Raw genomic sequence first — 17,568 nt, forward strand, 5'->3', positions numbered from 1 at the left:
ACTCACCCTTGATCCCACCCAGCCCTAGCCCCATATTAACCAAGAAAAACAGTTGCCAACATGGTAACTGTCGCTATTCACAAATGGGTATCAGCCAATTGCTGCTCCAAAAGCACCATACCGCGCCCTGCGCACTCCTAAACCTAATAACATGCATGTTAATGCTGAACATTTCATGTCAATACACACTGGTGTTACATTGTCAATCTACCATTCTCAGATACCATAATTCTCTCTGTCATCTTCTCTGTTGATCCCCCAAAGGGGTCTTCTGGAGTTCTGCCGTTAAGACCCTTAGGCTGCTGCCCCTTCTCCTCTTCTCAGGGGGTTGTTTGCACTTCTCCCATCATTCCATTACAGCCACTTCCAGACATCTCTGGGATTGGTGAAAGGTCAGGATCTCCCTCCTAGTAGCACCCTCAATTTAGCAGGGAAAAGACGCATGTGTTGTATATCTCGCCTTCTCAGTTCCCTTTTCACTCCTTCGTAGAATTGTCTCTGCCTTTGAACTTCCTGCGTAAAGTCAACAAATACCTAAACGTTTGCATTGTCACCCATGACCGCACCTAATCTTCTCACTTTCTGGAGGATGTCAGCTGGTGTTAGCCTTGGAAATACCCATGGGGAAGGCGGTCTTTCCTGTATCCAGTTTTTACTGATTAGAAGCCAGAGAGTCCTTTTCTTTCAAAAATCCTGACTAAGAAAAGTTCCATTGACTCTTCCTCCATTCCCATCGGCAGTCTCACAATCTGACGTTATTTCTCCTTGATCGCCCTTTCGCTTCTTCAGCTTAGTTTTCAAGTTTGCCCAATGAGCTTTGCAGCTATCGGTTCTGATCCTTCATCCCGAACATCGCATCTTCCAACATCGAGATGCAATTCTCTGCTTCCTTTTTTCTGTCCAATACCTTTCTTAGATCCCTCCACAATTATATATCCATTCCTATTTTTCCAATTTTGATCTGAAGTACACAAATGCTCCTTATTCCTCCAGAATCAGGGTTAGTGAGGGCTCTGCAGTTCCCATGTGCTTAGCAGGACCCCTTGGGATTCCTTCATCCTCATCCCAATGTATTTGTCTATGTCCGGGTGATCCCCCGGTTACCCCTTTTAATGGGGCATAATTGTACATCATATTGGTCTGTACAGTCTTCTTGTGTTTATTGCCCGACGTTCAATGTACCCTTGTGTACTAGGGTATCCACACCGCTCCCTTTCTTTATTTTATATACTATGAGATAAGCATTGCTTGCCGTGCCTCTCCACAGGATGCTTGCTTGCAGGGAAGATTTATTCAGCACTTGGTCTGCCTCTGTATTCACTGGCCCTATTCCCTTCTGTACGCTCCTTACACTCATGTTGCTCCAGATCCACCCCTCCATATTTGTGGCATGGGGACAGGGGAAGAAGCAGGGGGTGTAGAAGAAACCCTCGACTGGCACCCTAATCGCCTCTCTGCTCTGTTCATCCACCAGAGCTAGAAAGGTCTGCCTGCCTCTGACTCCTCACCTCGGCTCACTGAGTCTGTGCTGTAATTTGGACCCATTCCTCAAGTGCCACCAATCTTCTTCCCTGGTATGCTGGCATTCTTTTCCCAGTCCTTTCAGCCTGTTGGCCTCACAGGTTTCTGTAGATTAGGTCATGGCCCCCCTCCTTTCTCAGTACAGGATCCACCTCCAGTCCCACTCCGGGACCAAACCACCATCAGCATATGTGTTTGCTCCGCTTCCCCTGGTTCAGTGTTCTCCTAGGGCAGCAAGTCCAGTGGTGGACATCATGATCTCTGCCATTCTTCAGACTTTTCTTCCAGTTGTCTCAGCGATCCCTGTGAGGGCACCACAAAGACTCCCACCAGCACTCCTTGCATGATCTAGACTGTGCTACAGTTTGGCATAACATTCATAGGGGGATTTTCAATTTGGACTTAGATGGATTTCCAGGAATTCCCAGACGCCGTTGAGAGATGCATCCGCGCCATGCAGATCCAAGCCACGCCCCTTGAATATTGAGTTTTTTTGGCAATACTTGGCGACACTTGGCAGGCTTTGCGATGTTCATATCAAACAATTAAAATGGTGTGAGTGCACAGGTCTTTCATATAATTACCTGCCATATCATAGTAAAACTTAGCATATGAGAACCACAGCATATTATTTCGGTTGCCAGACATTTCGTCGAACCAATTTGGTCGAAAACCAAATGGTCGAATTTTTTTTTTTTTTATTTTAACCCTTTTTTTGGGGGGGGGGTCCCCCCCAACCCCCTTTTTTTCTCTAAAAACCCCTTTTTTAACTAAACGAAAACCCGAAAAATAAATATATAAATAAAAAAAAAAATTCGACCATTTGGTTTTCGACCAAATTGCGTCGACCAAATTGCAGTCGACCAGTTTTTTTTCGACGAGTTGACTGGACACCATTATTTCACTATGACAAATTATGGTAATTTCTGTGCATGTGATCGCAATCGGTCGTGAATGATGTGAGGGCCTGGAAACATAATACCGATTCCTATACATAGCAAAGGAGATTGGCTTTGTCAGTGCTTGTTAAAAGGGAAGTTCTCTCAGGAATTGTATTGGCTCAATGGATCGGACATGTATTTTTTAGCATATATCCATCAAGCCCCAAAATATTTCCAAAGCATCTTACCTTTGGTTTTCTCAAATTTACACATGTGAAACTTACGGATCAGAAAATGCCATCTTGTGCAATTCTTATCGGTTGATCCATTGCCCTAAATTCAAGTGCCCTCATGGCAGTAAATCAGATCACCCACCCCTCAAGTTGAGAGCAACATGTCAAACCGATATGCTCCACCTCTTTTCATGAAGTTGGTGGACAGCGTAACCCAACGTACCCTCTCATCATCTACGTCATCATGTTACCTGAGGCAAATCCAGGAAGATCAACACACAAACACATACACACACATACACCCAGTTATATTTTTATATTCAAGTTAAGAAAAGAAGATTACATCCAAGGAATCAATGAAAACATTTACGAATGTAACGACTGCAAGAACATTTTGTTTACTACAAGGCATGGTTCCAATGTTTCAGTAGACTGTCACATTCCATAAAATATTTCAGGTTGCCTTCATTGATCGTTTAGTCCGTGTACTTGAATTGTTAAGTTACAATTCAGTGTGGTGAAATATAAAGCGAATTGTGCTGGTTATAGAACCGATCCACAGGAAGATTGTATCCATGGCACACACACATCACAATGACGTAGCTATGTAAATTGGAGACACAAAAACATGTATCAGTAACCAGTTAGAAAATATATTAGACAAAAAATCAACATTTTCATTAACATGTCCATTCTTTTCATCAAATTGAATATCTATGTGGCACATCGTTAATCATCAAGCATACAATTGCATAAATATTAATTTAAAGTTTCTTTACATTATTTGCTGATTTTTCACTGTAGCAATATAAAGTTGAAACACTTTCTCCCTTGCCAACTGTTATGAATAGAAACTTAACGTTCGTATGTTTTGTTTCATTAAAGTGCATCTTATCATTTCTTTGTGGTTACTCGCCACATTGTGTCCTTGAAATGGTTAGTACGAAGAATTTGGTGACAAATAACAAGAGACTCTTCTGTATTGTATGGTCACATTTCCAAAGAAAAGTTTTGTTTTCAGTAACAAATACCACCAAAATTGTTAATATTATCTTCCAGTTTCAATTGCAACCTGTTCAGTAAAAAATAGAACATATTTGTGCTATTCAAAATTAGCAAACATTTCCTTTTTTCTTTGCTATAAGTATTCACATTCTTAATCTAACCTTGTTTAATTATTTTAATAATTTTGAAGTCCAACACTACATTTGGACACAGAAGTGTCCATCTGTTCAGCTACAATGCAAATAGATTATAACTTGTCTCAAAATCACACTTATGTTGGTACCATCAATAATGACTAACTTTTTTCAACCCAATTCAAACAGTGTCCTAAAGTAACAACATTTATATCCATGACTGTATGTGAATTTGATACAATAGTAAACAGTGGTGTCCTGAGCGGGGGCCACAGGGGTGCTGTTTTGTGTCCCTCTGCCAAGACAATTATGTTGGCATCCAAGCAGGAGCGCACCATAAACAGGTGTCCATGTTGTGTCATGTAATTGTGACTCATACCACGCACCAATGCCATTTTAATGGTCTCCTGGCGCCATGTCCCACCCCCCTATCGACCACTGCAGCAGCTGTAGCCTGGAACGTTGCGGGACACGGACACCACACAGTGCTTTGTGTTGAGGGCCACCCCGAGGCCTGGGCTGTCTGCGCGACTGACTAGAGCTTTGTGGCCATATGGGCCCCTCATACACTAGCTGCCTGCTCACAGCTTCCTGCCTGCCTGCTTACTGTGGCATGAATTTTTATCTGTGCATGTATGACAAGGTTTGTCATAGATGCCCAGAAGGGGGACCATCGTGCAGCAGTGTTGTGGGGAGGAGAGGGTGCTGGACTGACTGACCCTAGGTTTCGTGTCTGACTAGGTGGTGACTTGTACCATGCTTGGATTTAAAGTAAGCATGGTGTATGTTGTTGCTTGGCTGGAGTGCAGTTTGTGGCTGACAGTTCAGCACTTTCTTTCAGTGTCCTGATGGCTTCTTTTTTGTGCAACCTGTCCAGGACAGCAGTGTTGCCATGCGTTCCAGCTGAGCCTGGCTGCTTGTTGGACGGCGTCCTGGAGCAGGACATAGACTGCATTGTCGACATATTCTCCTGCTCTGCACCCCACATGCGCAATGGATGGCACATCAGGAACATGACTTGTGTCACACTTCAGGCGTGAACAGCACTGCAGCCCTAATAAGGGGAAGAGCCAGATGCAGCGCATGAGCACACAGCTCCATGTTCCACCCCTGTCCAAAGGTTGCAGGCAGAGGGTCCTGAGTCAGGTCACCATACATGGTGCAGGAACGATTGTGTGTAAGTGTATCAATAATTGTCGAGGGTGAATTTGGCAGGAAAAGTAGCATGACTTTCTTTGTGGCTTCCAGCACTGGATACTACCCTGATAGAAACTGTTCATATTATGTCACCAACACGTACACCCAAGTGGCAGATGTTTACATCTGTTTTCATACTTGTGTCATCTCTATGGAGACAGCTAGCATTGAAAACTATGTAAAACCACTCACGTTCTTAGACCTAGACAGCAATAGGTGGCAAGTACTGTGTTTATACTCTGGCTGCTGGGCGGTGGATAGCAAGGTCCCATTTGTTTGTTTTCCAGCATTGGTGATAGGTTTGAAGGGTATGATTCTCCTGACATGAGATGTCAGTTGGGGGAAACCTGGAACAAGCATTGCCAGGCTCCAAGAGAGATTGAAAGAAGGGCTGACAGAGCTGTCAGTATGGGGGATATTGGCACAAGTCAAAGGCCGCAGATAGGTCACGGAGGAGGAGGAAGGCTAGGTCCCTTGCATCCCAGAGGTCATCTAGTTGTTTTTTTAAGTCTAGTAGGGTTGATTCGGTGCCGTGACCAGGGCAAAAGCTGGATTGTCTGGGACTGAGGATGTTATAACATTCAACGTAGGACTGTATTTGAGAGTAGGCAGCTTGGGGATTTTTAATAGGAACAGTACAGTGGCACTAGGTCAGTAGTTAGTAGGAGGGGTGGGATCTACAGAAGGTTTTTTGAGGAGAGTGGAGATCCCTGTTCCCTTTAGGTCCAGAGGGACAAAGCTTTCTGTGAAGGATGAGTTGATGAAGGTAGTAATGAATGGAACAAGAGCTTCAGCACAATATTTAATGAGAGGGGCAGGGCAGACGTCCCCTTGGCAATGTGATGGTTTGAGGCCAGCAATGATGTTGGAGGTTTCCCGGTCTGTGACAGGACTAAAATTGAAGGGGGAATAGGCAAGTGATGGTGGGTTGAGGGGGGCAGCCGAGGGAGTGGGGGGATTTTCAGCCTGGCTTTGGTGATTATGGTAGAATGCTTAATTTGAATTTTTTTTTCAAGGGAAGCAATTTTGTCATTGAACGCGTCCTGGATGTTTTGGCACTAGGTGCCATCTTTGGTACTTTCAGGAGTACGGACACTTGGGGTTTCAAGCTCCCTTAGGATGGAAAATAATTTGTCAAAGTGCGATTGAGCTTTGAGGATTTTGTTTGAGAGTGCCAAGGCTGTGGCGGCAAAGAAGGCTTTTTTGTTTTCCTTAGAGAAGCTGAGGAAATTGTCTTTGTTGGCTACAGATGGGAGTTTGCACCAGTTATTATTGAGAGTGCACTTCTTGGCTCTCATGTTCTGGAGATCCAGGGTCATGCAGGAATTTATGTGCACAATGGCTTTGGCATTGTGAGCTTTGAGCGGAGCAATGGCATCTATGGCTGAGAGGATGGAATAATTATATGTGTTGACCAGGCTGGTCAGGTCAGTTGGTAGAGAGGCTTTGGTGATGGTATGGTCAGCAGAGAGGATAAGGAGGAGATGTTATTAGGTGAGGTTGCAGGAGCATGTGGTCAGTGCCGGTGGTAGGGGTAGCGTGCTCGGCGGGTGAGCACGGGTGGTGGGCACTTTGAAGGAGATGATAAAGTGGTCTGACCAAAGATTAGGGGACATAAATATGTTGCCCACATTATATTTAAGGTCAGCGATTCAATCTAAGGTTCTCCCAGGTTGGTGTGTTTGGCTGGAGATGCGCTGTATGAACCCACGGGAGGTTAGGAAGTTAGCCAGCGAAAGGGCGTCTTGGTCTACTGGGTCTAGCAGTCCCACGTTTTGGTCCCCAAGCACTATAACCTTAGACATGGGTTTAGTATTAGCGCTCAGGAGTGTTGAGAGGTCATCCTGAAAGGAGTTAGCTGGGTCAGGAGGACGATAGATAATGTGGATGATTTAGGTGGAAGTGGGTGAAATTGTGAGTCTAGCGCTAAGCAGGTCTAAAGTGGGGGAGCAGTTGAGGGTAGGGTTTTAAACAATAAGGTGTCTTTGTGGAAAAGAGCAACTCCCCCTCCTTTGTGTACCAGGCGATCACAGCGGAGGATAGTGTAACCAATGGGAATAGCAATGGCAAGAGTCCTGCTGCTGGATGTAGCCAGGTTTTCGGTTTTCGCTAAGATGTCCAAATAGTTGTTGGTGATGAGGTCTCTAACATCAGTCACATGGGCAATGGGTGATTGTGCATTGATTAGGGCGCAGGAGAGAGATTGGCTGGAATATGTATGCTGTATGCTTTTTCATAGTTTGGCCAGGCCCTGTAGCCAGGGCTTTTCAAAGTGGACTCTGTGTGACTCGAAAAACTGGTTTTGCTGGGCTCGGAGGCAGAGGAAAAGGCAATGAGTATCAGCAACATTATCAGTTGGTCAGCCACAAGCAGGCCTGTGGTTTTTATGACTTGGCAGTATCGTGGAAAGGAGATACAATCTTTTTAAGTGCATGGGAGCTTGTTAATTATTGTTCAGGGGAAGCAGGTCATCTGTTTGTGGCTGAGTAATAACCCTGGGGTGTAGAGACACCTGAGGGCAGAGTTGTCTGATACTTCATGGGTTTTGATTATTTTCCCAGATTGTGTCCGGAGGCCATGCGTCTTGAATTGGTAGTCATTTAGGTTAAAGTGTTCCAAGAACGCCGGCAAGTCGGGGTGTGTGAGATAGGTGCTGCCAGTTCAAAGGGAACCTGTTTATTCTTCTCTGCCCCATATTGTTTGAAGTGTCCTTGCAAACCATGTGCAATCATGTCTGGGGTTAGAAGGTCCCAGGCCAGCTGGAACTTGTGATCAATTATGTTTGTATATGAATGTGTAACTATGTGATGATGTCATGACCTACCGTGAAGACTCCGGAAAAGGGGTGTGCTACGAATTTGAGCTGATGATGGTTGTTAGATAAAGGAGACAATGAGAACATGGGAATTACAGAAGTTCAGATTTATTTTGTATAGGCTTGACCAAACATGTGTGGGGGGAGCTGATTTGCAATAAAATATGTGGGAGTATTTTACTGTTGCAAAATGTATATAATGTGAAGTGTTTGTGTGGTTCCGGGAAACTCAGGTTAGTTTGACTCTATAGAATCATCTAGCTCCTCCCAGCCGATTGAACAATAAACTTGCTTTATCTACAAACGTGCACTCGCCTGGTGTGCCTACTTTGGGTTCAGGTGATTAAGGTTATTAAGGGCCCATCCACACAATGGGCCTCATTGCGGGTATGGCGGTAACCCTGCCAGTGATACCGGTGAGTAGCTGCCGGACCCGTAAAAGAATAATTACCGATGCCTGACTTCCCTGTGCCACTGGGCTATTACAAGTCCGGCAGGTGGGAAGTCAGGCGCTGGTAATTTTGTTAATCCCCATTCCCATAGTGTCCAATAGGACTCTATGGGAGTGGAGACACAGAAGCACTAGCACTGTTGTTAACAGTGCCAGTGCTTCTGTGACAGCTTTGTCTACCGTGACTGCTGTGCCCAGCAGGGTCAGACCTGTCAGGCACAGCGGTTCCAGCAGGCAAACCCCTACTTTGCCAGACAGGAAACAAGGGTGCTGGTGAGCTTACCGGCACCCTTATTTCCAGAACGGGAAACTTGTAATGAAGCCCAATGTTGCATGAGTCGCCTGTAATAAAGATATGTAAGTATGAAAAAAACTAAAGTTTGAATTGAAAATGCATAATTTATGAAAAATGTTCTCCCTGTCTCCTTATTTTAAATGTCACCCAAGACCATTTTCTATTTCATTTAATGAAGCTTATAGTGAAGGGACTGAAATATTATTTTATCTAGGGTTTAAACAAGTCTACGGTAAGACCCAATGCCTCCTGAAACAACAGTAATAATGACAAAAATCAAGTACCTTGTGCCTCTAGGCAACCAGACCACAAACCACACCTGCCAATGACAGCAAATTTGAGAGTGTCGATTGAATGGCATCTTCCCCTTGCTAGTTTTGGCCTTCTAGGTAACACAAAACAAACACTTAAGAGGAAAAACTAACACAATGACCAACGGTACAATAAATGTAGTCAGAACATTTTATTTTTACTTCCTAACATGTTTTAAAGTTAAAGCCAGCTTCATTTTACTCAACTGGAAGTGCACACATAGTACAACACATAGTCACTCAACCCGAAACTCACTGACCTGTCTATTCCCTACACAGAGCTGCACCTTCAGATTTCGCGTGTGCATTCCGTGGTACGTCAGAATCATAAAGCCTTTTCTTTCCCTCAACTGGTGATACTCATCCCTACTCTAAGGAAAGGTCAAAAGTGGTGCCTGTCAGTATGTCAAGGTCTCCAAACAGAAATGCAATCCTCTGTACTGAATCGTATTCGAAACTAAGCTCTTTCCCTATCCCTTAACAAAAGGCAGCATAAATTAAGAAAAACAAAATTTGGGCAATCGCCTGAATAGAGGGAGGTTATAGGCTTCTAATCCACACCTTTTTCTCTCTGTCTTTATCATGGGCCCTTGCCTATGTGAACTGTCTCCAAACAAGATAGTTCAGTCTTTCTCTCTGTCGAGTCCCACTCTGGGGCGCCTCTCTGTTTACTCCCCACACTATGGATTTCTTCCTTTTTCCCCCACTCTGGGTTTCTGTTTTTACTCTCTCCCCCACTCTAGAGTCCCTTGGTAGTCTCTCCACTCTGGGGCTTGCCTCACAACCTCTCGCCACCCTGGAGCAGCTCAGGTTTCTTCCCCCTTTCTCACTTCCTCTTCCCACTCTGGGATGTCTCTGTGTTCTCCCCTCTCCAGGCTTCTCTTATTATTTATTCCCACTGTGGAGCTTTTTGGTATTCTCCCCTCTCCGGGTGTTTCACTGAAGTTCTCCCCACTCTGAGGTTTCTCGTATTCTCCCCACTGGGGCTTTTCTTACTTTTTCTCCCTACTCTGGGGCTCTTCAGCATTCTCTTCTCTTTGGTAAATTTCTCTAGCTTCCTCCCCACTCTGGGGCTTTTGTCAATCTTTCTCCCTACTCTGGGGCTCCTCAGTATTCTCCCCCCTGTGGGGTATTTCTCTCGTTTCTTCCCTGCTCTAGAGCTTCTTGGAATTATCCCTTCTCTGGGGCATTTCTCTGGTTTTCTCCCCACTCTGGGGCTTCTCTCTATTCTCCACTCTCTGGGCTCTTTCTCTTTCATTCTCCCCACCCTGGAGCTTTTCTCAATCTTTCTCATCCCTCCACTCTGGAGCCTCTTAGGTCTTCCCCTCCTTTGTCTTGGGATGATAGCTCAGTGGGAACGTGCTCACCTTGAAAGCAAGACGGCACGGAGCAAAGCAGGTTCGATCCCGGGTCCGCGCTTAGAAACCTCTGGGTATTAAGCGTGTTATAATTAACCTATCATATCATTGTTTCTCTGTCCCTTTCTCGTGTTGCTGCCCGCCTCCCATTCCCCTGCAGTGATCTTGTACCTGGGATTGTTCAGCAGTTCTCCCAGGGAGGGTGGTGCGGTTGGCGTGTGCCTCCTCCTGCCGCGGACCTGCTTGAGCGCGTCACCCACTTGACTCTGCTTCGACTGGAGTCTTCTCTCTGCTTCCATTTGCTTGCGGTGGAGGTCTGTGGCCGCTCTTTCTGGTTCTACCCAAATCCCCCAAGGTATCCTGTGCTCGTTCTGCTGGACATGCAGAAGGGCTCCTCTGCCAAATAAGTGGGACAAAATGGAGTGCCACAAAATTTGGGTGGAGACAAACACCCTTGTCCCCCACCTAAAATTACGCCCATGGGCAGTGGGGATCTGCACCTCAAATTGGGAAGATTTTTAAGTCTCACGGTCTGCCAGATCCACATATAAACTCTCCATGTAGTCCACAGGAATTGTTAACTTTCTGTGTAGGTTTTTTATTTGCCCAACTTGTGTACATCTGCAGATGTTATATACTTTAAAACTGGACAAATGACCTACAAACCTCACACAAAATGGTGTCAGCTTTAACCTGAAAGAGAAGCCCCCGACTCATGTGTACAGATCATGGAAGTGTACAGGCAATAGCATCATGCATAATTGTGCCTACTACAATCAAAACAAGGATTTAAAGTGCAAGTGCTGGGCATAACAAGTTAAAAAAAAAAAAACTTATCATGAGTTAGTGGACTGTGCTGCAACTCTCGGACAATACATTAACCAGTGCTGTAGGAGAAGCGGGGTAGAAAATAACAAATATATTTCTTAAAAAGTGTGCTCCTAGTGACTAGATATGGGCCTCATCACGAGTCGGGCAGTAATCCGCCAGTATTACTGCCGGAATACCGCCTGAGCTAATTGTGTTACCGGCAACCGGTCCTGCGCTATTAGCGCCGGATCTAGGGTTGGGCAGTAATGGGTATTCCCCATCCCACATTGGGTCCATAAATGGGGCATTTTCGGTGGAATTAGCACTTGCTAATAGCACCGCGCTCATTGCACCCGAAAATGGCTTTAAATTAGCGCATTAACCCCCAATTTATAGCTGGGGGTAAATGCAGCAAGACTCGTGAATGGGCAGATGCTTAAATGCGGCGGTCGGTAATAGCGTTACCGCCGCATTTAAGGGCTACTGCCCAAAACCTCTTAGAGAAGTGTAGATGTTTGTGTCTTCTGCTAGATGGAATCGGGAGAGGGATGTTGTTTCTTGGGAATGCTTACGCCTGTCTGGACAGAATTTTAGGCTGTGGTGCCCTACATTTCAAACTGGGGCGCATTTGAAGGCTCAAGATCTGCTACATTACTGTAACGTCTCCATGTAAATCCCAGGAATGACACACCTTTGGTGCAGGTTTTTAAGTTGTACAAAAGAAGATGGAATGTTTACTAAAAATGCACATTTTATTGACCTAGAAAGTGGAAGTTTGAGTAATTCGTCAGCAGTGACGGCGACTCTGCGAGGGGTGAAGGGTATCACCCCAATGATATGTTGGGGGGGTGACGGGTACCACCAAAATATATGTGTTGTGGGCCTCAGCCCTCTGACAGAGATAACAACTTCAGAGGTATGATTGACAGGGGATTGCACACTACAAATACCCTTTGTTTCACATTCTCTGTCTTCTCTGGGCAGTGGTTTATTTTAGCCCCAGCAGACAATGCAGGGTGTATATACCGGTTTATTACCAGTGGAGAGGTTATTTTTTTTGTTTTTTTTTACCTCAAAGTAATATTCTCACCTGGGATTGCAAACGATTGTTTTCTCAAGTGGGGTTCTTGCAAGCAGCTCTGAAATACCCTCAGTGTTTTCTTTCTAAATCAAAAGTAGCTGTGCTGTTCCCCTTAACACTTAACAATTCCAACCGTTCTAAACTAGACTCAGCTCTGAATTAAAATAATGACGAACACCAGTCGATTTCTGAAACTGACGGTATGTTTCGTTTTTTTTTCTTTCAGCTGTATTCACATCACGCTTAACATAAGTCCTCTCTCGCACTTACCTCAGGGCCCTGCACTCGCCTCACTCTCACTGCACTTGATAAATGACCCAAGAGAGTGTCTCTCTCTGCACTTACTCCAGTGTCCACCGACTGTGTGCACTTGGACCTCCCCCTCGCAGTACCCGTCTGTGCATGCACTTGCACGATCTGAATACATCGTGCCTGAAGATCGTCTGTCTGTTATCCCCTGTCTTCATCACTTAATTGCACTTGGTAAAACTGCATAATCGTCCTCAAGCCTATTTGCTGTGTCTCAACTGTTAATTGTATTATATGCACTTACTCTGCCTGTGCAGACTATTATCGTCTCAGAATTTCAAGGACTCTGAACGACTGCTGTTTTTGCCCCATGTTCCCATCCTCCTTGAGCGCTTTGAAACACTTGCCTTGTGTATAGGCACTTTATAAATAAATATTACCATACCAAACCATAAGATGCATGGCTGTATCAAACAGTGATTAAAAATAGGTGATGCAAAACACATTTATATGTGAGGCATAAAATAAGCTACATCTACAGTTGGCCCATGTCAAATGTGGCATGCTCAGCCACTCCTGGGTGTGAGTCTCCCATCAGAGAGCATCCAGGTACTTGCAGTCCTGCATTTACAGGGGAATAGACCTTCCTGTCCTCCAGATCAGTCAAAGGTTTCCCATGTTCTGAACCGAACATGGGAAATCTGGATGGTGACAGCATGCACAGTATACTACGTTGGCACTGTGAAACAGTTTCTTCATGATGAATCCCCCTAAACAATTATAAATATATTGCTTAACTTTTACCATACCAATTTACAGATGATATTGCATGTTGGTGCACAGCTAAAGATGCACCATGAGTCTGAAGCCGACAAATTGAAAACTGCGCTATCAGAATATTTTGACTCACAGCCAGGCCACCCCATGTGGCCAGTCAATTTGATCCTTGGTAAGCCACACTATCTGAATATCTCCTATCTTCTTTATCTGTTAATATTGGGAACACCTAAAAATGATTATCTTTTTGTTCAGGGGGCACTACTCAAAACACCTCTCTCAAATATTGCTTAACAGACTACAGTTTTTGCTCCATATATAATACTACTATGGATAATGTATATAGAGCAGCAACATGCTGAATTGTCCCTTAGCTTGTCCGTAGGGCATAGCACTATCACTTTTGGGCCCTGGTTCTCCCCTAACAAAACTGTGAAAAATGTATGTGCTGCACCATTTCGTAGGCGAGGAAGCTTGCCAGGGGCCCATGCCTTGACTGTGCAAGGGGTCTACAGCATAAATGCTTTACTGTTCCCTCCCCTTACCTACGGCCTGCGGCCATGAAGTTTCCACATATTCCTCAGATTGTTATATGGGCGATGGATGGGGTCACAGTGGTGTTGGGCGTTTTGGATGCTTGCCTGGATCCAAGGCTTGCCACCTGCCACGTACTGGCTTAGATTTTCTGCTTCTCTGCCACCATTTCGGATTCGTGGGTGCCACCCACTTCTCCCACTTTTGCCTGCTTATGTTGTAGGGAAAGATCCCTTAGGGCTTCAGTCATGTAACAGCTCTGTTGCCCACTCCCTGCGTCCAGATGAGCGGGCTTCAGCTAATTCAGCGGTTCTCATCCTATCAGCCTCACAAGGATGAGCTGCTTTGCTGCCTCATCCAAGTAAAAGAAAGTCTAATATGATGCGTGCACCTAGAATTCTGCCGCAAGTGAACCAACCCACTCAAGGATGTTACAAATCAGAAGATACGAGTGTTACATGAGAAATGGAACACTGACAGGGAAAACGGAGCAACATCAGAAAGGGGCGGATGCAAGGCTTTACAATATTCCTAACCACCATCTTTGTTCTGGGCAGCCTTAAATAGAATCGTGTCTTGCCACTCTGCTCCCTTACAGAAAGTCAATAGCTATATGAAAATGAGTCTTGGTCAAGCCACCAAAATGCCAGCCCTCTCTAAACAGCTAAGCCAAAGGAGGAAACTAGAACCCTCAGCCATTGTTTGTTTTTTTTGTCTAGCAGGACAGACTGAACTGCTCACATTGGTGGCAGGTCCATGGCTGGCTTTTACACCATGGAGTGGAAGGCTTCTCAGAGCAATGCTGCTGGTTATCATTGATTCAAATCCTTTCATCAATACATTTTTGGTTTTAGTCTGTCTTCTTAAATGAGAGTGCATGCTCAGATGTGGGTGCCCTCACTAATTAGGCCCAGCAAGGCCAAAACATCTCCGGGATTTTTGTGTCTCCTTCGGGGAGTAAGTGGTCTAACAGTACAGACAGGGCTAAACACTTTGGTAGCAGGACCAAGAGCTATTTGCAAATGGCTGATTCCTTTCTGTAAAGGTACAGAGAGACGAAAACAATTGTGGTATGGGAGGAGGCCTAGAGAAATCCAGTGGTTGTGATTAATTAAAAAACGTCTATCCACCACGTTTTACTTTTGAAGGATGGAGGGTCATTTGAATACAAGTCCTAAGCAGTGCATGACCTGTGATGGCATTGCCTGTGATGTCACTTTCCATCACATCACTGTCAAAGTTTGTAGCAGAAGCATTCCCCACCCCTCTCTCACGTAAATGTAAAAGTTGGCATCTCTGCCTTTGACGGATAATCTCAACGTTGGAGAAAGGTTGTGGAAGAAAATATACCTGTGGATTCATTATGGGGATGATGTGACCAATGGGCATTGCCACGGACTGGGCCGATATCCGGTGAAAATGTAGCCAACAAAAATGAAGTTAGTGAAAAGGTTGTGGTGAAAATACATCTGCAGTGAAAAAACTGCCCAAAAAAATCATTCAATCAATGGAGCTGAAAGTAGCCAAACATGCAGTACCACTAGGGTAATTGTTAGGGTATCAGTAGGGCTAATAAAGTGAAGGTCTGGGTAAATGTTAATGAAAGGAATAAGGCTAGTGATGTTGGCGTATGATAGCAGTTAGGGTAAACCTAGTGGTTATGGTAAAATAAGTGTTAGGGTAAGTGGTAGTGTTGCAGTTAGGGTACGGCTAAGGTCAGTATTAGAGCAAGCGTTTGGGTATGAGCAAGGGCTGTGTAATTTGTGGCGAGCTGGTGATTGGTTTAGAGATGGGTTCACTGTTCATTTTCTATTTATTTTGTATTGCGTAACATGCTTTAGCACGCTGAAAGTTTGTATTCTGTAAGAGTTCAGGATAGGATAAGGGGTTTAAGTAGAGTTAGGGGAAAGTTTAGGAATATAGTTAGGGTGATTGTGGAGGTTTCATTAGAGGTTAGGGTCATATTTAGGTTTACAGCCTTGTACTTTTGTGTATTTAAAACTAGATTTTTTCGGCGACCTTATGACTGGCAACGTTATCACACTTTGCATTGCTTGTATTGAATGACTACATTTTTTAAAAAAAAGATTTGCTGACTACATTTGCATTTTCCTGGAGACATTTTCACATTGAACCACCAGGCCAAGTGGCTACTTTGGGTGACCTGCTGAGGCAGGGCCATGAGTGATTGTCATTCCCCTGGAAGTGTGGCTATTGGTCATGGTCAAAGGCTATGGCAACTGGCCTATGGACCCTTTATGGGGGCAAATTGGATAGTGGGCCTGGATGCAGACCAAGCCCAGTGGCTACTTTGGATGGACCATTCAGTGTGGCCAGTTGGCGCTTTGATCCAGGAAAGGGCCACTACTCTTGTGGGACTTACAGTTACAAATTCATGTCATTTAAAACTACTCGGATGCCAGGAGAGAAAATGTGGAAATTCAACACACATACTACATGCAAAAGTCAACATTTGCTGTTCTCTGTATTTAGTTATTTTGTGGGTTAGATCCCATTTCTCCGAATATTGTGCCTTAGTGGCACGTAAACCTATGCGTGCAACTAAGGCAGAAGATTCGGAGCAATGGGATCTAACCCACAAAATAACTAAATACCGAGAACAGCACGATTGGAAGATTGATTAGGCCCTGATTTGAAAAGGCTGAGGAAAGACGAAACACATGTCATCGATAGAGGGCAAGATGTGTTAAAATAAAACTCAAAACTATGTAAATACTAAAGTGGCGTAGTGTCCAGGAGTTTCTATACTGTTTATATATTTCAGCGGTTTCTGGCTAGAGTTGCTTTTCTCCAGGGACACGTGACACCATTTATATTAATTTACATACCAGTACTAGTGAAAGCTTCTCTAAGTAAATAAGGGGTATTTGGAGGAGTCACTCTTTTGAATCAGCCTCGCTAAAAGCCAGGCCTGTTGGAGTTACATCATATGGTTGTACTCGCAACACGTTGGCAGTTAGCTATTTAAAGGTGGCTGCTGGACGAGGCTGTACTGGGACAAAAGTGCATTTAATGGGTGCAAACATTGGGTGACGTTATAGGATTGCGTTGAGACATTATTGGCCATTCAAGAGCAGTCTCACTTATATGAACTTTACTGTGGTAAGTCAGAAGAAGGAGTTGGACAAAGAGGTGGCATTTCAACTGAAGAATTTTTATTGAACAAAAAGGAAAGGATCTTTCTCTCCCTACAAATAAAGGGTTTGCCCTACCTAACTGAATTCCAACTCGTGTGCTTGTCGTCAGGTTGGTTGTCAACTAAAGTGTCCGTCGCCTGTCCAAAGAAAACTATGCTACTCTGACGCTAGCACTAACCAAAGGTATTTAATAAACAAAAGAAGGTCACCAGGACAATGACTCCCTTCTCTTGATTCAGCGTGTTCAGCCTTAGGGCTGTTTTCTGACCATCTTTTGAAATAGCTTCTGGTTCACCAAATGGTGACACCAGGAGAATGACTCCCTTCTCCTGGTCAAACTGTACTATTCTTAAAGACTGTTTTCTGAAAGTCCCTGGGGACAGCCTTCAAGAGTCCTTGTAGTTCCGCTCAGGGACTTTCCTTTGCTTGATCAATCTCACAGCAGGTCTTCCTTTTCAATATAACAAGAGTCCCAGGCTTTCCTTGTCTTCTCCTTGAGAAATGAAACAAGGGAAATCACTCCCGAAGTGTCCTAGGTTTCTTCCACTATTCTTAACAACACTAATGTTAAAGAGATCATTATTGTAACCTCCTTGATTCTCAAAGTCTCTCTTCTTATTATTGTGACAAGGCACTCTTCGCTTTTGAAATCATACTTTTGATTATTCTGACAAGGAAGAATTCTCTCAATGCTCTCTTTACTCTTGGTAGTTTCGGCACTAATACTGTGATGAGGGAGATTACTCCCAAAGTGCAAT

The sequence above is a fragment of the Ambystoma mexicanum genome, chromosome 2q, assembly GCF_040938575.1.
Source record: "Ambystoma mexicanum isolate Mex_15411 chromosome 2q, UKY_AmexF1_1, whole genome shotgun sequence".
Taxonomy (NCBI): domain Eukaryota; kingdom Metazoa; phylum Chordata; class Amphibia; order Caudata; family Ambystomatidae; genus Ambystoma; species Ambystoma mexicanum.